Here is a 22808-nt window from a genome sequence, read left to right as displayed (position 1 = left end):
ACCTTCCCACAGAAATCTCAGCCCTACCCCTCCACTGCATACTAAGCAAGGCCATGCAGTCACTGTCCATGCAAACACAAGTCCCCACTGTCAACTTCTCTAGCTTGCCTACATTTGCTTTACCAGGTCCATTCTGGCACTCCCACTGCAGTTCCGTGCTTGCTCTCAGTCGCCTCCCAAACCTCTCCTCTCCCCCTCCCCCCAACAAGTGCAGGGTCCCAACTACCCGTGGGGATTTCTGGGAGAGGTGTTGTTCCCAGGCAGCAGGGGAAGGCAAGGGTAGAGTGGGAGAAATAATGGTGACTACTGCTCCCAGCAGAAACAGCTGCATCTCAGGGCAAGGTGAGGAACCCCAAGTGGGGAAAACCCCTGAAATCCCCACAGCACCAAGCAGCAGTGTGCAGAAGAGCATGCATTTGTAGCTGGGGAGATGAGGACTCCACTGGGACATCAGGCCAGGAACAGCCACTTCCTACCATGGGGAACCCAGAGCCCACAGGCCCCCCTCATTGTGAAGACATTCAGTGGGCTCTTGCCTGAGGAGCAACATGTGTCACTGCCAGAAGGGGGAGACCTGCAGGCGGCATGTGTCAGGCATGATAAGAACAAACATTTTCTCTTCCCTCTGTCCTCCTGTGCTCCCCTCTCAGTGTCATTTCCGTCAGCTCAGCTGTTTCAGGGCAGGGAGGTGGTTTTCTGGCTCTCACACACAGATGGAAGGCTTGGTCTCAGCATGTACCTCAGCTACCTTGTCCTCGCTGCCCTCCTGGGGAAATCACTGGGTAAGCACTGGCTTCTACTCTTGGCATAGTCCCTCTTTTTCCTCAGGAAACCCTCCCACCCTGAGCATGTCTCTGCAGGGATCTGCTCTTGAACAATGGGCAAGTGTTGGGCAATACCAGATGACACAGGTGTTTTGCACCTGTGCTCTGAAGAGGCTGTTACTGCTGGAAAAGAAAAGATGAGACAGCAAAGAAATGCCTTGTGCCCTGATCATCCAAGACCTCCTTTTCTAGCTTTTCTTTCCCCAGCCTTCCACCTCTCTTCTCTGCCTCTTCTGTTCTTCTGCAGAAGCCCTGTGCTGTCTGCAGTCCCAAATTACTGCCTTGCAGCCCAGATATACAGGACTTTTCAAAGCTGATGCAGGTGCTGGAAAGCACTGATCCCACTGACGTTATTAGGGTATCCTAGTCTTTCTCCTGGCTGGTACATGTAAGGCAGCATGCCCTGGCCACCCATTTCTTCCTGCAGGTCAGCACAGCCAGGGCTTCCTTTTTCTTCGTTTCCCAGGGCTGGGGAGACGTGCGAGATGACAGGGGATGGAGAGTGGGATGAAAGATTTTGCAGCCCCTCACCAGAGCCCTCACCCCACTGTGCAAGTGTTCTGGTGCCAGCACACGAGGGCCAGGCAAGACAATCTGTCCCCTGGGCAGCAGGAGGGAGAGTGGGGAGCTGGGAGCAGGGCCACAGCAAAGCGCTCTTCCAGCAGCATCCTGGCAGGAGGTGATGGGATTATCAGGCCTCGAGATCTGCACTGAGCTAAGAACACCAAGCTCCTGCCCCAAACCACTCCCTACCTTGCTGCAGAGCAAGGGAGAGGGAGCCTTCTTCCCTGGGAGTTTGCATCCTGAAGCCTTTCCCCTGCACAGTCACTGACTCCTGCTTTCTTCCAGATGCCATGGGCCAGGTCACCGTGACTCAGAAAGATGGTCTAGTCAGAGTGGAGGAGAGAGGCACTTTCCAGACCACCTGCACCTATAAGGCACCTAACTTTGATGCCTTGCTCTGGTACCAGCAGAGGAGAGGCCAAGCTCCACAGCTGGTCTCATCTCAGGCAGCACCTGGTCCGAAGCAGAGTGGCCGATTCACCACACTGCTGAACACCACTGGGAAATACAGTCTCCTGTGGCTGGAGGAAGTCAAGGTCTCTGACGCTGCCTTGTACCTCTGTGCTGTGCAAGACACCCTGGTGCAGGAAGCTCCTTTGACTGTGCAAAAACTGGAGGTGGGGAGGAGGGCGGGGGTGCGTCTGGGCAAGGCGGAGCTCCAGTGAAGTGGCCCTCAGCTCTCCGCTAGCATCACGATTTCCCCTGAGCACCCAGGGATCTGCAGGCCAAGCTCCTCTTTCTGAAAGGGGCTGGTGTCCATGGTCTCACAGGAAAGAGAAGCTGGTGAGGCAACCTCTGCCATGGAAGGGTTTTCCCTCTACACTCCAGGATGGGACTGCACTTTCCATGGGCTGTGCAGGGAGCACATGGGCTCTTCTGATCTGACCTCCTGGCACAGCACCAGGGCTGGAAGGAATCATTCTGGGTCTCATCCAAGTCTTGCAGTCCCATTCCAAATTGCTTGTTCATTCTCTGCACGGCACATTTGCCCAGATCACTGACAGGATGGCCCTTCCCAGACTGGGTGTTTCTGAGGGAGCTAAGGGATGGTGGCTCACTGCTTCAGCAGGAACTGGAGCCATGATCCGTGAGGAGTGGGAATCTCCTGTGGTGGGGAGGAACAATGGACAGGGGCCACGGTTTCCTGGTGCATTTGCCAACCCCAGGGATAATTAACTTGCGTTTTCCCCGCAGTGTGTGTGTGTGTGTGTGTGTGTGTGTGTGTGTGTGTGTGTGTGTGTGTGTGTGTGTGGAGAAGGGTGATTCTTGTTCTGGATGCTAGCAGCTCTTGTGGATAGTATTTTTTCACCCTGAGGGCTGGAATGAGGGCTGTTTCAAGCCCTGGGGGCCTGAGCAGTTCCACAGAGGGCTGTTTGCTGGCACCCCCTGCAGAGCTGAGGGGAGAGGAGCTGGGGGGTGGAGCTGGGAGCAAAAGCAAAGAGATCTCAGATGGGTTAACTGTTCAGGCAGTTTGCAGCTTGAAAATGTTGACTGTGCTTCATGCATTGCAGTTATATTCAGAGCAAAAGACAGGAAAGCAAGGACCCCATGTTTCATGTCATCCGGAGAAAGAGGATTTCCCCAGGAGAGGAAAACAAGCAAACTCACCTCACCACCTCACTCACCAGCCCTCTGAGAAGCTCTTAGTGGGAAACGGGGTGCAGAGGGAATCTTCTCTTTGTTTGCCTAAAAATGTGGCTTTGTGAAGGAAGCGCTGACCTGGCCTGGAGAAACCTGGACTGGTCCTCCATGTGTGTGAGTGGCTCTGGCTGAGCAGCAGAGCTTGCCCGCAGCACCTCTGTCTGTGTCTGGAAACAGCCTGCTTTGGGCAGTCCTTGTAGGTCTGTGAGCAACAAATACTGGGAAGAGATGGGTGTATCCAGCCTGGCGGGAACAGGAGCACGTGTGTGCACACGCCAGGTTTTACCGCACCGCTTGTGGAGCTGCTCTGTGTTTGGGGACAGGCGTCAGCCAGGCAGGGTGTGTGCAGCTGGTGAGATTTTTGCTGCTGGCTCAGGAGATCCCTGGGGAAGAGTGTGCCAGGGTGAGGAGCAGAAAAGAGCTGTGCCGCTCTGGTCCTGTGCATGGCAGTCCTTGAAGAATGCAGTGCTTGTGAAATCCCATCTCAGCTGGCCTGCCTAAGAGCATGAGGAGCTAGCCATAGGTATGCACCTTTCTGGATCTATGGCACAACTCAAGGAATGATACCCATGTCAGGAGTAAATACAGGTTCACAGCAAGCAATCACTCCTAGATAAGAGACTGTACTCAAATGTGAGGTTTTAGAAGTAGAAAGAGTATCTATCATACAAAGAGTATGCTGGATCCCCTTGTGATCTGGACTGACTCCTTGGCAACCACCAGAGTCTGAGGGGACCTTTACTGAAGTAAGCTTTCCTGCAAATGCAAAGACCCCATCTGGGAAGAGATTGTCCTTGTGTCAATCCCTAACTAAGTCTTTGGCAATGTGACCTGGGCAGGTAATTTCTCTCCTCCCACCAGCATACTGTTTCTCTCAAACAGAATGAGCGTGTTGTTTCCAAGCACAGCTACCATCTATGCACATTCTAGGTAGAGGTGAGTGGGGCTTTTTACCTTTTCATCCATTTCAGAGATGCCACACCTCTAAGTCAAAGGAGTATGCCATTTCTGTACTGTGCAGTGCTTCCAAAGCACTATTCACATGCCTCTGGATCAGGATACCAGGAGTCTGTGAAGAGAAGCCCCAAGAGAGGCATCAGGTCTGCATCCCCTGCCAGGAGAACATCACTGCCAAAGGCTGTGTCTGCATGCCCAAAGCAGCCACTGGGTATGCCCCAGGCCCTACAAAGTGATCAAGAACAATGGCTTTTCAAGAACAGCCTTCTCGCCTAACAGCCATAACCTCACCCTGGAAGGCAGTTCCCATTTGCTGTGCCCATTTTTTCATGCTGTCTATTTTGTATGTGGTATGTCTGGTTTAGTTGTTGATGCTCCCTCAGGTGCCAACACAAGCCTAAATGCCAGCCGGGATTATCTTTAGTGGAGTAAACAGAAGTGTCTTGATGAAATAGGTGTGCCTGACTTTTGGCAGCAAACAAGTTTTGCTGTTGAACATCTATTCTATCTGCCTGTGTGAAGGGCTGTTGACAGAGGCTGACTCTTCTGTCCTCTATTTGTTGGGCTCTGCAAGGAGGTTAACAAGAACTTGTTGCTCCGGGGAAGGTGTGTGCCTGGGAGAGGGAGTGGCTGGAGGGGCCGGGATCCCAGGCTCCATCCTGGGGGGCAGACCCCCAGCCTGAGAGCAGGAGGGTCCTTTGCACATGCTGGTCTGGGGGTCACATTGCCTGTTCTGTGGAGGACAGGGCCATGTGGGGGTGGGGTCAGAGACCTGTTCTCTGGCGGGATGCCTGGTGATGCCCTGTGAAGCCAGTGCTGGGTGGCCAGCTGCATCCGCTGGGCAGACAGGAGGACTGCATGGAGTTTGGAATGCAGCCTGGCTCTCAGGGTCAGCTTTGTGCTGCCTTGGCGAGCTTTCTATCTCTTTCCTTTCTAGGCTGTGATGTGGGCAGAGGAGGGAGGGCTTTGTAGGGGACAGCAGCTTTTCCTCGGCACCAGCAGAAGCCAGCGTCACTAGGCAATGCCGCTGGATGCCTCTTGAAATGTAACCTGCCCTCTCTGTCTGGACACATAAAATGGGCAGTGCAGCCCTGGGCTCGGGGTACAGGGGGGCCACGTAGGCAGCCCCAGCTGCTGGCAGAGCCATCCTGTGCTGTGCTACACCACAGAAAATCTCCCTCCAGCACCCAGGCAATGCTCCAGGAGCCCGGGCCACCCCCAACCACAGCTCCCCACCCTGCAGGGATCAGCAGAATCACCTGGGGACACTGCCGGGCTGTGCCAGACTTGGGGCTGCAGCTTCCCACTTCTTGCCATGGCCAGTGGGACGCTGGGCAGTGCAGAGCAGAGAGCTGGGCTGGGCTGCACCCAGGGGGGAGCCAGCTCCAGTAGCACTGCAGTTCCCTGGCTGCTGAGGGCTCACCAAGAGACACTGATCTAAAGGGCAGGTTGTTCCCAGGAGCTGGGACTGGCATCTCTGACGTAGGGTTATGCAAGTGCAAGGTTACTGAAAGCTGGAGACTGCAAATGAGTAAAAAGGAGAGACTAAAAGCTCTTCTGCCTCACCAGGTGCTGTGGGCTCTCTCATGATGACATTTGGTGCCCTGCCTCACTGGGACAGGGCTGGGCACAGGGCAGCAGAGCCTTCAAGGGAAAAGCATCTCCTCTTGCCCCTTGGAGTCCCACCTCTCCTGCCATGCCTTGGCCCACCTGTCAGCACTGCCTCAGAGGACTGTTCTGTGCTTCACCCCATGAGAGCACCTGCAGCCTTGCAGATGCTCCCTTTTCTCTCTGCAATGCGGCACAGCCTTTGGGAAGAGACTAGCCCATGCTGGGTGTGTCTGGGGGAAGGAGACCACGGCTGCATTGTCCAGACAGCCCTTTCTGGCCAGCCCTGGGATAGCTGTTTCATTCAATGGAGCAAAGAGCAGAGCTGGTGGTGCAGAGTGCCTTACACAAGTTGGTTGCAACCTCCCAGCTCCATAAAGTCAATCCTCACTTTCCTACCTCTGCCCCAAACATTCTGGATATGCCTCACCAGAGTCTGACAGCAGGGAAGAATCCCTGTGAGCATCCAAACACAACTGTCAGCAGGGTCTACTTGTCTCCAGCCTCAGGCTCCCCTGGGAGGAGAAGCACACAGAACCAGGGGGGAAGAGGGGGTGGGTGGAGGAAAGGAAAGGAAAGGCAGTGCCCCAAGGTTGTAAGAAGGGGCAGAGACAGCCTGCACACACATAGGGGTGTGAGGAGGTGTGAAGCAAAGCAGATGATTTGCGGAGGGAGAGAAGCTGCTGGATGGGAGCTGGACCAGAGTCCTCAGATCATTGCCCCACTGTCAGCCTTGCAAGGACCAGAACAGGATGCCCTGATTCCCTCCTGCTGTCAGTGAGAGCTGAAAGCTCTCAGGTTAGAGCACATGGCTCTTGCCTGTGGCCCTGCCGAAAGGTGAGTGTTGCCTCAGCACAAGTAGAGCTTGAGGGGAGACATTGATGTGTAGAGTCAGTGACATCCTTTTGCAAGGCTGTTTGCAGCATGCAGAAGAATCTTGCCCTCAGGTAGGCCTTGCGGGGCTGTTGCCAAAGAAAAGGGCTGGGAACCAGGTAGATACTGCATCAGCCACAGCTACTGACTCTCTCTTTTCTCTGCCTGCCACCAGGAAAGAGCTGTGTGTATTTTACTCCTTGTTTGGTGTGAAACTACCAATAGTAGGACAAGAGGAGGTCAAAGGAAACTCTCTCTTCTGCCCCTGCATAGCCACACTTTGGGCCACAGCAGGGGTAGTTGGGCAGAGGCCCCTTTCCAGGACACCCTCCAGCCTAACCATCTGTAGGGACAGAACCTCAACTAGAGGGATATCAGCTGTCACATCTGGATCTCTCGAAGGGTACCTCCACATGCTGTCCGGATGGAGATGTACTGCACCCAGAGGTGTCACTGGCTGAGACTGTCAGGAGTAAGGCACTGAGGAGTCTGAGCAGAGTAGGAAGGCACAGAGTGTGACGTCGTGGGTGGGGAATGTCACATTAGCACGACTGGCACCACGAGGTGTGTCTGGCACCAGAAAGACCACTACACATTTGTGCTCCCATTGCTTTGTTCAAGTTGTTAGCATTGTGCACAGGCCTGTATGCTAACAGAGCTGAGAAACCTGGCAGAGGGGACAGAGCTCATCCTTGAGGGACTTCCAGACACTGCGGAGCTTCTTTCCTTTACCTTCCTCCCCTCCCTTCTCACCTCTGTGCTCATCTGGCTGCGAATGGCCTCACCCTGACAACCATCCTCACTTATCCATGCTCCCCTGGGTCAGCATTACCTGTGGAGACTGAGGTGGTCCCTGCAAGTGCGGGGAGAAGTAGTGTCTTTCCCACCAGCCTCTTTGGCTTCCCCAGAAAGGGATCAGAGTGTTGTGTGGAATGTGGCACTCTCTGGCCTGCCTGTATAGGCCTGCCAGCACAGTCTCAGAAAGGTATCAGAAACAGAGGGGACAGATCATGTATATACTGTAGAGTGATGGCCAAAAAGTGGGGACTTCTTGCAGGGAGGCACAGTAAACAGTAGATGAAGGAAGTCACAATGTGATCCAGAAGACGGAAAGACCCTCTGCCTGGATTGTGCTGCCTTGTCTAAGGGAAGGCAAATTCCACAGCTGGTAGGGGACTCCTCCTGGCAAAGGCCCCTGGTTGCCAGTGCTTTTGGTGCAGCCAATGCCCAAGAGCATCAGGCAAAGCCAGAGTGGCCCTTCTGAAATAAGAGGAAGCCACTAGAGCCAGCTCACAGATGCTGCTAAGGGCAGAAGCAGGGTGCCCATTGTCCACCCCTCAGTGGGATAGCAGCCAGAAGATGCCTGCAGCATGGCTTTGGGGGTGCCTCAGGACCCAGAGGAGCAGAAGGCAACAAAGAGAAGGCAGAGAAAGGAGTGAGTGGAAGAAGGGGAAAGTTAGGTCTTGCTCGATGTTCTTAGGGAGCCCAGGCTGGCCCTTTCCAGCTAGCCATTTCCAGAGGAGGCAAGGATGGTCACATGTTCTGAAAAGAATGGCTCGAAGCACCACTGTGTGTCCAGCTGCATGTTCTGAGTTCCTGGTGGGGGGGGTGCATCTCGGGGTGTGTTGTCAGTGGCTTTAGGAGGGGAGACACCTTCTGCTACAGTAGCAGCTGGAAATGGTTACAGCACCCAGAGGGGATGGGGACTCCCTCACAGCTGAGGATGCTGTCAAAGGCAGCAGAGGTGGAGGATCCCACTGTGGTATTCTGTGGGAAGGAGATGAGGATGGGTCTGGGCATGCAACAACCATGGGAGGGGGCTCGATGGCAATTATGGAGTCCTGGCACTGCCTGACACAGGGCTCCTTGCAGCTGTTGGCCAGTGGGGTGGGGCCGCAGGGCTGGCATGGCAAGCACTGGTGGCAGCAGGACATGTCTAGGGGCTGGAGATGCACTGGGAAGAGAGGGCAGGGAGGAAGCAGAGCAGGGAGGTATGTGAGCAGCATCCCGTCACCTGTCCTGCAGCAGTCAAGGCACCTGCTGGGCTGGGATTGGCAGTCTGTGCAGGGAGACACAGGGGCTTCTTCTCCTTCCCCTTTTCCTGCCAGTGCCCTGCAGGGAGCGTGCATGCCCAGGGAGGCTCCTGCCTTGCCCATAAGCCACAAGCCACCTCAGCAAGCCCCAGCATCATTCTGAGGCAGACCTCCTTCCCCCTTCTCCCTCCCATGACAAGCAGCCCCAAGAGCCAGCCTAGGTTGAGGCAGCAGGCACTGTGTGAGACAACGCAGGGGAGAAGGAGGAGGTGAAGGGGTCCTCCGACTTCCCTTGTTCACATGCATGCAGGCCTATGTGCTCTTACGCATGTGTGTACACACAGCTGTGTGCATGTACCTGATGCGTGCCTGTGTATACAGGCATGAGATCATGTTTCTGTGCACACGTGTGTTTGCATGTGTATGTGTGAGTGCACTCATGTAACTTGTGCCTATACATCTGTGTATGCTTGTCATCACTGCAATGAGCTGCCTTCTCCATGCCCTGCCTTGGCCAGGGCTTCCCCATAGCTCAGTCCTACCTGCACTTGTCCTGGCTTGAAGGACCCCACATCCTGAGAGGAGTGTGATAGTGCTGTCTGATGGGCCTCTGCCCTGTTCTGCTCTTGACTGGACTGTGGGGCTTCCTAGTCTCTCAGGTATTTCCTCAGGAGTGGAGGCAGGAGAAGAAAGCATCAGGCCACATGGGCCTTGACTCTGCACTCTGTCCTGGACCTATATGCCTGGCAGACGAGGAGCGTCCCTACCAGCAGCAGGGCCACCCCTGGCTCTACCACCCCAACAGACATATCCACATTAAAAAGTTGCGGAGTAGCTCTTCCAGCACAGTGTCCAATGAGGGCCTCTCCCTCCTGGCAGCAAAGGGAGGCCAGTCCTGGAGGACACGCAGAACAAGAGCCTTCTCGGTGCCTGCATCTGTGGCATCTTCTCCTTCCCTCCAGGTGAGGACACGCAGAGCATGGAGGTTTCCCTCTATTCCCAGGGAAATGCTGGGTCCCATGCAGAGAGCTGCTGATCGCTGCATGCTTGTCCCCGGTTACCGTGTGCTGTGGCATGGCCATAAGATGCCAGGCAGGGCAGCATGCCTGCTTTGTTTTTGCACCCTCAGCCCTTCTTGCCCTGCTCATGGTCTGGGCCTGAGGCAGTGCCCACAGGCTGGACCATCTGTTGCAGCTGTCCTGACTGGAGGCCTCTCCCTGGACACTGGAGGGCAGGGGGGAGATCCCCAGCTCCTGCAGCAGGAAGAGGTCAAGTCAGTGTCCTATAGCTCAGAGGGGCTGATGGAGGAATGCCACAACCCCCACTCTTTCTTGCAGCCCCTTGATGCACTGGGTGATGTGCTGCAGGGGTTCCAGCTCTGTTCCACATTTCTATCTCCAGACCCCCTCCCACTGATCAGCCAAGCTCCACTGTTGGGGCACTCAAGGCACTGTGTCTTCCCTCCCCTCCTTCCTCCCACAGATCTTGGGGAAATACTGCTCACCTGGGAAATGACAGACACCATCCTCATGGCTGTCAAAGGCATGAGAAACACCAGAGCCTATGATGCCCCTGCAGCTGCCCAAGTGCTGGCCTTGGCCATGAGAACCTGCCTCCTGGCTGCAGCATGAAAGCAGCCTGTGGCTGCTGTGCCTTGGGCTCTGGGGGAGCCCCGGACTCTGATGCCATTTGAGGCCAGCAAAGAGTGATGGGAAGGGAAAGAGGTGTCCTTGGCAGCTGGGGAGACTGCTGCCATCCCACGGCAACCCCACTGTCAGCCAAGTCCTCTCCAGGGGTTCCGGGTTGTGAGGTACATCTATGACAATGTCATGGCCCCCAAACCATCCTCTCCTGGGGGCCACGGACACCACACACTAGTGCCACAGCCAACAGGGCACTGCCCAGTGCACAATCCCTGTGCGCAGAGACATGCAGCCTGTCCCTGCCTGGCAGCTGCCTGTCCTCTCTGTCCCTGCATGCCCCCACCTTGCTGAGCAGGGCAGAAATGCAGAGCAGGGCAGCGGTAGGGTGAGGGTGAGGGTGAGGGTGAGGTGCAAGGCAGGGGCAGGAGCTGGGCAAGGCAGGGATCAGGGCAGAGGCAGGAGCAGGGTGTGGGCTCTGTGTCCCTGTGTGGAAGGCAGGAGGGTATTTCAGAGGTGCCTGGAGACTACCTGACCAGCAGCTTCCAGGTAATCCATTTGATCTGTGGGTCTGAGCTCTGCGCTGCTCTGCTCTGTTCTGGAGAGCATGGGAGAGGTGGTAGCCTCCTGCAGGGCATGGCTCTACTTTTAGCATGCTCCCAAATGCTCCAAACTCTACACACTGGGGACACCTGAGTGTGCCGGGCAGCCTGGGGCATTTCTGCAATCCTCCCCTACCCAAACATTAGCTGTCCCCCACACAGCACGTCCCCTCCCTGGCCTTGTCCTACAAGTTCACCTCATTCATACACAATTCCCAGAGAAGCAGCTTTGTTTCTCTACCATGTGTGGACGTCTTTTATTTGTGGGGACAAAGGCAAGCAAGAGAAATGGGCCATGCAAACAAGCAGGATCACCCAAGGGTGGCAGGGCACCCAGTGTCTCTGGCATTGCAAGGCAGCCCAGGACATGCAAATGCACTTTGCCTTTGCCACAAAGCACCAGCTGCTCTGCTGGGCCACAAAACCTGGGGCCGAAGAAGAGAGCTTTAGCTGATCCAGGCATCTCCAGAGGTACTGCAGGGCAGGAAAGGCAACCTGCTTTCTGCAAAGCTTGCATCACACATCTTCGTTTGAGCTGGAGCCCAGGTGTGCATTGGCTCCCAGTAGTGCAGGTGCCCTGGCTGCTCTGGCCTGCTCCTGCCACGAAAGCAGCCTGCTGTGCCCTGCTCCTGCCACAGCCTGTCAGAGCTGGCCCAGCATAGACCCCAAATCCTACCTGAAGACCAGGCAACTCCCAGGGCTGTCAGAGCATTGCTTGGGCCTGGTCTCTACCGGAAGGGTGGACAGCAAAAACAGCAGCCCTGCCATGGCTCTAAGCTGTAGGTGAGCTTGCTCTGCAGTGGGGAGGTGGCTCTGCACTGCAGCCACTGCTGGGTGCACGGGGCAGCATCAGGCCCAAAGCTCTAAGTGCGCGGCAGAAACCCCCAGGCAGAGTCAGGGGGCAGTGCCAGGGAGGGCAGGCAGCAAGGCTGGGTGTGTTATTGGCCCCAGGGCCACCTGAACTGTTCCTTCTGTATGGGTTGCTTCATCATCTGTTGAACCACATCTTTCATTCCTTTGGCTCTTTCATTCCTTTTGTGGATTGAAACTGCTCTTACTTTCTCTGCTCTACATTTTAGGTTATTTTAAATTTTTTTTCCTTTTGAAAGTCTACCTTCAGGGCCACTCTCGATTTCTCCCACTCTAGCAATTACGCCCCACAGAGGACAGTGGGGATCAGTGATCACTGTGCTCCCAGATGCTCTCCGATCTCCTGTCACCAGTTGTGGTGGACAGATGAGTGAACTTTTGCCTTAAACATTTCTTGGTACATAAGGTGCAAGCAAACCATAACCCCGAACAAGCCATCTGTCCCTGGCGGAAACAGGACTAAGCTGCTGCGACCCCCGAAATGGTCTCCCTGCGACCACTCAGGACACACCGAGCCTGCGTTGAACCAGACCACGATCGGGGAGAGACTTTGGGACCTGGACTGTAAATTATTGCCGTTTTAGCACAACTTCTGTAAAACTTGCTTAGCATGAGTAGCTAAATTTGCTGAAGCCTTAGGCCACACTCCCTAGTTCGGTGAGAAAGGGCCCCTGAGCTGGTGCAGACTGGAATGATAAGGGAGTTACCAGCAATTTGCATTCCTGTGCACTGCTGAAACAGTGCTAATTGCTGGAGTTACCACCTCTTTGTCTGGACCTTGAGAGATGATGGCGGGACCCGAGGAATGAAGACACACCTGTCGGCAGAAACTGCAACAGTAAAGATAAGGGAGAAAAAAATCCAGCCTGCCTAGGAACAACGATGAGACCCAATAAGGAGCAGGAGGCCCCAGACCCCAAAATTACTATTGGTTTGAACTACCACGTGGGGGGTGTGAAACTTAATTTGAAAAAGCTGTAATTGCCCAGGGATTTCTTTGTTCGGAGCCCCTCTTCGGAGGCACCCAACTCGAGCTGTAACTACTGCACGCGTGTCATTACAATTTATTTATTTAATTTGCCTTGATTTAGCTCCGAACTTTCCAGTGGGAACCTAGGGTCGGACCCTGCTCGAGTTGTAGTTACCGCACGCGCATCGCTAAAATTTACACCCAGGGTGAAGAGGACCAACGGGACGCCGCTGGATCCACGGGTGGTGATATCTCTTTCTCTCTCTCCTCCCCCCCCCCTGCTCCTTCTCTCTCCCCTCCCCTTCTCTCTCCTCCCCTTCGCCTTTCCCCACCATCCCCCTCCCCCCCCCCACTTCGTGGAAAATAAAGTTAAAAGGTTTTACGATATTTGACCGGGTTTAGCGTCTTAATCTCGTCCTTGGGATCATAACGAAATCCTCCCGATATTGGATCGGGACACCAGTTCAAATTCGAGAACCTTTTTGTTTCCTCTGCAGTAAACATTCCTTCGAGTGTGATTCTTCCTGAATTTATTCATGAGTGTTGGCAGCTGGTATTGTATCCGCTACAGCATAAAACTAATGGCTAAGTTGCTACACTATATGCACCTAAGCGTTAGTGAGTGGGAGAATCAGGGGCCTCTCCCTCTCCTGATCAACAGCAATATTTACTGTATTTCCAAACAGACATTTAAAAAATTGACATTTCTGTAGATATACAAATACAATCACATTTACAAAACTCCTGCCATTTCCTTTTGCTCTACTCTCACCCTTTCCCCTTTTGATATTTCCAGGGGAGCTGTAGATCCCTGTGAGCAAGATGCCCGTGCCAGGGACAGTCCCTGCCCGCTCTCCTGAACACCCACGAGCGCTGCAAGCAGATTTCGCTCCCGTGGGACTCTCACGCGTGTCCCCCTTGAGGCCCCGCGGCTGAGCGGCGTCGCCGTCTCGCTCCCGCTCGCAGCCGCCTTTCCCGGGGCCGCTGTTGCCGGGCTCTCACCGAACAACCGACCGGCAGCAGCAGCTGCGCGGGCAGCAGCAGCCTGTGTCACCTGGGGGGGTTGGTGTCCTTTCGGGGTGCGCTATTCCCGCGCAGCAGCTCAGGAGCCCTTCCTGCGGCCGGGCTTGAGGAGCTCCGGCACCGCCGGCTCCCGCCGCCACCACCGCGGCTCGTCGCGCTCCGCTTTGTGGCGGCGGCAGGAAGGCTCGTCCCCGCCTGCGTGTGCCGCAGCCCCGCCGAGCGCCCCGCTCCCGCCGCTATCGCCTCCCCAACGCCGCCGCCCCGGCGCGGGCGCGGGCGAGTCGGAGAGCGGGGCCGGCGCCGGGGCAGGGCACAGCCCCGGGGCGGAGTTGGCGACCGCGGCGGCAGGAAGGCTCGTCCCCGCCGCGCTGCCCGGCCCCTGCTGCAGCCGCGGTCTCGGAAGCGCCGTGCACGGCGCGGAGCCGCCGCCTGCGCTTGCCGCAGCTCCGCCGAGCGCCCCGCTCCCGCCGCTGGCGAGGCGGAGAGCGGGGCCGGCGCCGGGGCAGGGCGCAGCACAGCAGTGGCTTCCGAGAGGAGGCACCGGCGCCGCAGCAGAGAGTCGCTGATGGCGGGGGGCAGCGAGGCGCGGGCGGCCGAGCGGTGCGGCGCGATGTGGCGGTGCCGGGGCGCAGGGCTGGCGGCGCTGGCCGCGGTGCTCCTGGGTGCGCGGGGCTGGTGGCGGCGGCGGCGGCGGGGTGGGGGCCCGGGGCTGGACCAGGGGGCACTGTACACGGGGCCAGCGACCTCACTTGTTTCTCGGCTTTCAAGTCGCTCTTTCTGCCTCCCTCCCTCATCTCCCATCTCCCTTTCTCGGCTCTCCTGTCTACTTTTCCTGCCTTCATCCGTCCATCCACCCGCCTGACTTTCAACCCATCCCTTCATGCATCCACACCAAACCTCTAAGCCTCCTCCAGTCTCTCCACACACCGATGCAGAGGTCATTCTCCACGCCAGGCACTGGCCGCATGTCCCTATCCGTCCCCACCGCCTCCGTCTCGCTGCCGCTTTCCCTCTGCCTGACCCTTTCTCCAGGATTCTCCCTCGGAACCGGCTGTCGGAGACGACATATCACCAGCATCCAGTGATTTTCGGCATGTTTGTCTTCTTTCTCAGCAGTGGCTGTGGGCAGGGCCCAGGTGCAGCAGGAGCCGTCGGCAGAGGCCACCGAGGGCACTGGCATTAACATCACCTGCTCACACCCCAGCATACAGACCAGCGACTTCATCCGCTGGTACCAGCAGCTCTCAGGACGAGGTCCTGTGTCCATCACGAGCACCATCAAAGGGTCCAAAGAGGTGCAGGACCCGCCGGGAACCCTGTTTGTGGCTGAAGACCGCCGCTCCAGCGTCCTGCATCTCGCCCGGCCCCGCTGGCGGGACGCGGCGGTGTATTACTGCACTGTGGGAGACCCGGCGGCACAGGCTGGGGCTGCGGCCGGGCACGAACTGCCGCGGGCGGGGCGGGGCGGGGTGGGGCGGTGGCGGGGGCTGGGGGGCGCTGCCGCACTGGGCCGCTGGGGTTCCTTGCTGCTCCGCCCACCGGGGCCGCCTCTCCCCGCGCCGCGCTGCGCCGGACCTGCCCCTCGACTGGTGCCGCTTCGGCGGGTGCTGCTGTGCGGGGGCCTCGGCGGCGGGGCGGCCCCCCGAAATGGTTCCCAAGCTGCCGAGTGGGCAAGCAGCTCCTCCCACCCCTCGCCCCCCCCATCCGCGCCACTGCTGCCCCCGCTCGTCCAAACCGCAACGAGGACAGACACTCCCCACGCAGTGGTGGGTCAGCGACTTGAGTGCCGCTGCTGCCCTGAGAAGGGCTCCACCCTCTGTGCTGAGGTTTGGAGGCTGCTTTGAGGTGGCAGAGGGAGGAGAAGGCAGGCACCTGCAAGCTTCAGCTCGCTCATTCTGGAAGGCCCCTGGTCAGCCCGTGAAGAGGAGAGCTTGACATGGCCCTGATTTTCCTGGCAGCCGTGGCAGGACTGGCAGACTTTGGTGAGACATGACTTGCAGGCTGAGGAGGAACAGGGCAAGAGTTTGTGCTTGTCAGTGGTGGAGGGGAGAGCTGTGAGTCCTGACCCGGCAGGTAACTGGCAGTGTTTCTGTAGGGAGGCAGGGGCTGCAGATGGGGCATCACATATAACCTGAGGTCTGTCGAGTGTCATGGGCATCAAAGGAGGAATAAATGAAACCTTCATTTTGTAGAAACTAACATTCTTGCATACATTGCTGATAGAGAGAGATGCTAGATAAGAGCCGAGTACTGCATATAGGGTCTTTTCTCCGAGACGTATTGGGTAAAATGCTGCAGATCTGTGTGGGGTTGGATGTAATCCTTGAAGGACATAGAGAGAAGGCTAACTCCAGGCAAGAGCTCAAATGCTGTACAAGGACAGGTCAAGGGCAGATTATGTGGTGTGTAGTTTGGAGAAAAGGTTACGGTAAGAAGTTACCATCAGAGGTAGGGGAGGAACAGTGCATGTGTTGTCTTGCCAGAGGAGAGACCAACAGTTAATATGGCTCAAGGACTGATAGGAAGACAACTGATGGACTCCAAGCCCATGACCCCCCCTCACAGCTGAGGTGTGAGGAGTGACAAGAACCTGTAAGTTGAAGCATGCATGGACAAACAGCTCAGCATTTTGCACCATAGGAGAAGTTAGATGGAGAATGGGCATAGCAAGAAGGCTGATGAAGTGATCAATAGATGGATACATAGACGAATAAAGTTAAAATGTCTTCCTGGCTTTACAGGTCACGCACAAAAGGATGCTGTGCTCCAGTTCCCACCAGAAACGACTGTCCAGGCAGGACACGGTGCAACACTGCACTGCAATTTCTCCACCAGCGACCCTTATGCCTGCATTTTCTGGTACCAGCAGTGCCTGACCCAGTCCCCTGAGATGCTGCTTGTGGACAGATCCAGATCTCATGTGGATTCAGGGAGGTTCTGCTGTGTGCTGTGTGCTGAGAGCTCCCAGGTGCTTCTCTAAGTGCAGGATGCCGAGCTCCAGGACAGTGCTGTGTCTGTGCTCTGAGCCCATGCCAATGTATGCACTACTGTGAAGCATTGCACAGGAAGACTTGTGGTCTGCTTTGGGGAGGTCACCCCATTTCTGGGAACTAGTTTGTCCCTCTGCATGTAGTGCTTTTTGCATGCCAGGTCTGACTGGTGGAACAAAGAGCTGGCCCTGGAGAGCAGGTGTGACTACTGCTGGCAAATCAGCCATGGTGGCTGCAGAGAAGCATTAGGTGGTGTTTCCTCCCTGAGGGAGGAAATGTGCTGGTGTTTGCTCCTAGTGCAGGGCACTGCTCCTTGTCCCCAGCATGGGGGAGACAGCTGGGGAGCCACCTTCACTTTCAAGCTCTGCCCACTGGGCCAGGTGTCTTCTCCAGGTGCTGGACACAGGGAAATCCAACCCCTTTAAGTGGAGCTCGATAGACCCCTTTCCCAATGAAGGACCGAGAAATCACGACTCTGCATTCAAAAAAGGGGAGTGAATTCCCACATGCGCAGGTCCCTTGTTTTCTCACAGCTGGGCATGGTGATCGGGTTCGTATAATTTTGACAGTATGGTTGATGTTAGAGGGGACCCTTAGAGGGGGGAGCAACCACCAGAGTCTGAGGGGTCCTTTATTGAAGCAAGCTTTCCTGTGAACGTGAACAAAGACCCCATCTGGGAAGAGATTGTCCTTGCATCCATCCCTAACTAAGTCTTTGGCAATGTGACCTGGGCAGGTAATTTCTCTCCTCCCACCAGCCTACTGTTTCTCTCAAACATAATTAGCCTGTTCTTTCCGAGCACAACTACCATCTATGTACATTCTAAGTAGAAGTTAGTTGGGCTCTTTACCTACTAATCCATTTCAGAGATGCCACACCTCTAAGTCAAAGGAGTATGCCATTTCTGTACTCTCCAGTGCTTCCAAGACACTGTTCACATGCCTCCAGATGGGGATACCAGGAGTCTGTGGAGAGAAGCCCCAAGAGAGGCATCAGGTCTGCATCCCCTGCCAGGAGAACATCACTGCCAAAGGCTGTGTCTGCATGCCCAAAGCAGCCTCTGGGTATGCCCCAGGCCCCACAGAGTGATCAGGAACATTGTCTTTCCGAGAATGGCCTTCCCACCTAACAGCCATAACCTCACCCTGGAAGGTAGTTGCCATTTGCTGTGCCTGTTTTTCCATTCCTGACTATTTTGTATGTAGTATGTCTGGTTTAGTTGTTGATGCTCCCTCAGGTGCCAACACAAGCCTAAATGCCAGCAGTGATTGTCTTTAGTGGAGGAGGACTCCTGGGTCCTAGTGCTGCCCCAGCAGAAGCATGGTGGTGGAGCTCTGGAGCATGATTGGGGCTGGAGTTAGGACAGCCGGATGGGGACCAGCATGCAGCAGGCCCAGGGACGCAGGTCTGCTTCCCTTGTTTCCCATCCCTGAACATGGTTGGTGGGGGCAGGGAAAAAGCAGGCTGTGGTATGACTGGGTGCACAAACACCTGCATTCACTTTTGAGGCTCCCAGAAAAAGACTGAGGCCCATCAGTTGCATGGTGTGATGATGTGAGTAGTCTTGCAGGCTTGTGCAAGGCTGTTTGCAGCATGCGGAAGAACCTTTCCCTCAGATAGGCTTTGTGGAGCTGTTTCATTTGCTGCCACAGCTGCATGCAATGTCCCTGTGCCCCTCATGCCCAGTGGCAGGACCCAGCCTTCCCTGAAGGAGGCTTTGCTGCTTGGGGGCTTAAGGCATCCCCTGGCCTCAGAGCCACAGCCTCCCATGATTCCTGCATCTCCTTGCCCTCTGGAGACATCTTGAGATCCAGGTCCCAGAGCTCTGGCCTTGATAGGTCTGTCACAGGCTCTGCTCTGGTATGCTCCGTCTGCGTGTGGTTAGACCACTCATCCACACAGCCCCATCCCACAGGTTGTCCTCAGGAGGCTTGCAAGTTGATGCAGATTCAGCTGTGTCATCAGGGAAAGCGGCAGTTCTGGGTGGCGGAGGTCCACCCCCAGGAGAGAAGTGGAAGAAGGAAACAACCACAGCAGGATGCTGGTATGGAGATTCCTGATGCAAGACTTTTACTGTGCTGGGCACCACTTTGCCAAGTGCTTAGAGAGCAGCAGGCCCAAAGGGGACAGGTCAACCCGTCCTACAAGGGGGTGTCCCATCAACTCTGCAATATGAGCCTGCTCCTTTTCCTTAAGGCAGGCAGGATACCTTATTTCAAAAATACACTCCCAGAACAGGAAGTATGTTCCTAGACTTGCCTCCTTTCCTGGCAGCACTTGGTACTAGCTGCACTTTTGGATCCTGCAGCCATGCCACTACCAGGCTTTTCCTAAGACACCCACCCTCAGCCCATAAGCCGTGTCACCCTTTCAGCTTGTGCTGACTCCTAAGCCTAGTTCTGCCCTCCAAATCCCCTTTACTTCAGCCAGATGCAGACTCTGTTTGTCCCCTCCCAGACACTGTGGAGATTCTTTCCTTCATCTTCCTCCCCTCCCTTTTCATCTCTGTGCTCATCTTGCTGCGGAACGGCCTCACCCTGATAACCATCCTCACTTACTCATGCTCCCCTGGGCCAGCATTACCTGTGGAGATTGAGATGGTCCCTGCAAGTGAGGGGGGGAGTAGCACCTTTCCCACCAACCCCCCTCCACCCAGGGGCTCCCATTACAGCTAGCAGGCACCTTGGGCATTTGAACTGGGCGATTAAGGATGGGGTGACTGAGAAACCAATGCACCCAGGCATTACCAGGCATGCAAAGAGTGGCAAGGGGAGGCAGCCATCACATGGTAACGGTCAGTTCTAACGAAATAGAAGTACTTGTCCAAGCTCTGCCTGGTATTCTTTGCTGTGACCTACCACCTGCTCCTCAGCCCAGGCAGGGCCCACTTTCACCTGGAAGAGAACACAGAGGCTGATTTTGTCCCTCTGACACCAACAGAGACAAAGCATGTAACCCACCACACCTTTGATTCCCCACTCTTGTCCGGGCTGCTGATTCCTTTTGGACATGGCAAAGCTATTCCAAACCACACAGTGTTTTGCCTTGAGAAACAGTGTTCACTATGAGAAACAAGCTTTATTTTTACAAACTCTTTAAAGAAGAAGCAGAAGAAGAAGAAGAAGAAGAAGAAGAAGAAGAAGAAGAAGAGACTAAGCAAACAAGAGGTTAATCCCTTTGCTCTAGATTAGGTTGGGGGCTTCTGTGGGACAAGTGGAGAGAGGGAGATCCTGAGGGACGTGGGCAGCTGGCTGGGCATGGGCAACTCACCCCCATGCTGAGGTTGCAGGCTCTTGGTGGGAGAAAAGGTGAGGCCTCGGCTTCTGGGAACTGCAAGAAGATACCCAGTGCCTGGAGCAATGATGCTTGGAGCAATGTGACTAGAGATGGGGACTATTCCCTGAAGCACAGGAAGGAGGATCATGAAGGGACCTTTGCCTGCTGCCCTAGGCCCTGGATGCCTGAGTCCTAATTTGAGCACAACATTGCATTCAAGAGTTCCTCCTTTGCACCCAGTGGACCATGGATGCTTGAGGGGTGCCAGCCTTTTAACTACTACCTTAAGCTAAGGGTGAAGGGCCAACAAGAAATTGTAAAGTATCACAGAAAAGAATAGTGGAAGAGCATTAATTGTGAAGCCAGGTGTCCCTAGAACAAACTCAGGGAAGACCATGAGCAGGTGAGAAGGTCTCTGGTTGCTGAGGCTTTTGGTCCAGCCAATGCCCAAGAGCATCAGCCAGAGCCAGAGTGGCCCTCCTGAACTGAGAGGCACTCACCAGAGCCAGCTCACAGATGCTGCTAAGGGCAGAGGCATGTCCCACTGTCACTGCCCCTTCACAGTGGAGGTGGGGGGATCAGTTCTCACACAGAGCTGTTCTGGAGCAGAGCTGGATTCTGTCACTGGTGGGGTCTCAGAGGATCTGGGCACCGGGCAAGCTGCTCTGTGCTTGGAAGAGACAAGGCCCCATGGAGCAGATGTGGTGATTTGGGAACCAGTTGTTTTCCTGGGGCTGCCCAGGCACATGAGGGTGGTGAGCCCACAGGTCTCACAAAGGCTATTCCCGCTATCCCCACTTCTGTCCATCCTCACAGATGTCTTCTGTCCAAGTCTCCTCCCCCAGCACAGCTCCCTTTCTCAACAGCCCTTGCGGCTGCTGGCCTTGCAGGGCCAAGCGAGCACTTTTTCGGCAGAGAAGCGGCAAGGCAAGGACTGATGGCCCCTGGCTCTGGAGTAGTCAGGAACATCTCCCTCAGCTGCAAGGGACGGTGTCCAAAAGAGGATCCACTGCAAGGATTCCCTCCCTCCCATTCCTCTGGGAGTGAAGAAAGGTCCCTTTGTGCTCACACCTTATCCCCTGCCCTGACCAATGCCTTTCTGCACGGACAGTTTGGGAGAGGGTGCACAGAGGCAAAGACCACACAGAGGCTCAGGCTGGGATGCAGCATTGCTTTACTGAGTCAGAAGAGGGGAAGGTAGTTGCTCTGAGCAGAGTCCCCTTGTGCAGGCAGCACCAGGGGCAGCTGAGAGTCTGCACCCCGTGAACACGCTAGAGATCCCACAGGTTGCCAATTGCCTGCCGCTCAGTGGGAGAGCAGCCAGAAGATCCCCGCAGCGTGGCTTTGGGAGTGGCACATGGCCCAGGGGAGCAGAAGGCAACAAAGAAAAGGCAGAGAGAGGAGTGAGTGGAAGAAGGGGGAAGTTAGGTCTTGGTCATGTTTTTAGGGAGCCAAGGCAGCCCTTTCCAGCTAGCCATTTCCAGAGGAGGCAAGGACAGTCACGTGTTCTGAAAAGGATGGCCTGACACAGCGTTGCGTGTCCAGTTCCGTGTTCTGAGTTCCTGGGGGTGCTTCTCTGGGTGTGTGGTCAGTGGCTTTCGTGGGGGGGGGCACCTTGTGCCACAGTAGCGGCTGGAAATGCTGGAGAGGTCGCAGCACCCAGAGGGGATGGGGACTCCCTCACAGCTGAGGATGCTGCCAACGGCAGCAGAGGTGGAGGATCCCACTGTGGTATTCTGTGGGAAGGAGATGAGGATGGATCTGGACAGGACAACCACCCCGGGAGGGGGCTCAGTGACAGCGGTGGAGGCCTGACACTGCCTGACACAAGGCTTGTTGCAGCTGTTGGCCAGTGGGGTGGGGCCTCAGGGCTGGCATGGCAGGCACTGGTGGCAGCAGGACATGTCTAGGGGCTGGAGGTGCACCTGGGAGAGAGGGCAGGGAGGGAGCAGAGAACACAAGTGCATGAGCAGCAACCTATGACCCTGCCCTGTGAAAGCCAAGGCATCTGCTGGGCTTGAGTTTGCAGGCCATGCAGGGAGGCACACAGGCTTCTTTGTCTCGTCTTGCCAGGGCCCTGCAAAGAGCAGCCAGGCCCAGGGAGGCTCCTGCCTTGCCCATGACCCAGGAGCCACCTCAGCCAAGCCCCAACCTCTCTCTGAGCAAGACCTTCTCTTCCCTTCCCTCTCCCATGACAAGGAGCTCCGAGCCTCAACAGGGAACAGGCCCTATATCAGCTAAGACATCCACCGAGGTGAGACGTTGTTTTAGAGGAGGAGGAGGAGGAGAGATAAGGGCTTCTGACTCACCTGGTTTCCAAGGAGGAGGATGGGGGAGAAGCGGGAGAGTGAGAGAGTGAGGAGTCCGTCTGGCTTTTATCCTGGTCCTGCCCTGCCCCGGCCCAGGGGCATGCTTTGCAGAGGAGACAATTTTCTGGCAAGCTCCTGTCCAATGCAAAACATCCCAGCTAATGAGATGGGCTGTGCTTTCCTTTCCTGTGTTGCTGCCTTTTCATTTCTCCGTTTCTGCCATGAGACTCTGCTCAAGTGCCAGAGGGGTCCAGCGCAGGCAGGTGATGTAGACCTGGGTCACTCCTGTGGGGCTGCTTGTGGCCCCATTTGCCACAAGGAGCCCAGCTCCTGCAATCCTCAGCTGGATGCCCAAGGGCTCGCATGCAGGAGGCTGTGCCACATCCTTCTCTCTCCCTCCCTCCCAACTCACTCCACTGGTCACTTCTTGTCCCCTCCCTCTGTGGGTGGGCTGTGCTGCAAGCTTTTGACCCTATGCTGCATACCACCACTGACCAGGACATTTGGTTGGCCTGTTTTGTCACAGAACCTGTCTGTGGAGTCTCTGAGAGAGTCCCCAAACAACACCATTAGCATGTTTGGGGCCTAGTCCTTCCCCAGGGTGCTCCAGCCCTGCCCATCCAGGGT

General features: G+C 55.9%; 1 long non-coding RNA gene across 1 annotated transcript in view; it reads left to right on the top strand.

Annotated features, from left to right (window-relative positions):
- The window catches only part of LOC135330653 (uncharacterized), a 30321-nt gene extending 13045 nt beyond the window's left edge, over nucleotides 1-17276 (top strand). Inside the window, exon 2 of the long non-coding RNA XR_010392626.1 lies at nucleotides 16347-17276. This is a non-coding gene — a long non-coding RNA (uncharacterized LOC135330653). The remainder of the gene's footprint in view (nucleotides 1-16346) is intronic.
- Nucleotides 17277-22808: the final 5532 nt, after the last annotated feature.

This window comes from Dromaius novaehollandiae, chromosome 22, assembly GCF_036370855.1.
Source record: "Dromaius novaehollandiae isolate bDroNov1 chromosome 22, bDroNov1.hap1, whole genome shotgun sequence".
NCBI lineage: Eukaryota > Metazoa > Chordata > Aves > Casuariiformes > Dromaiidae > Dromaius > Dromaius novaehollandiae.
Note: the sequence above shows the minus strand (reverse complement) of the source record. Positions and strands in the feature narration are given on the sequence as shown.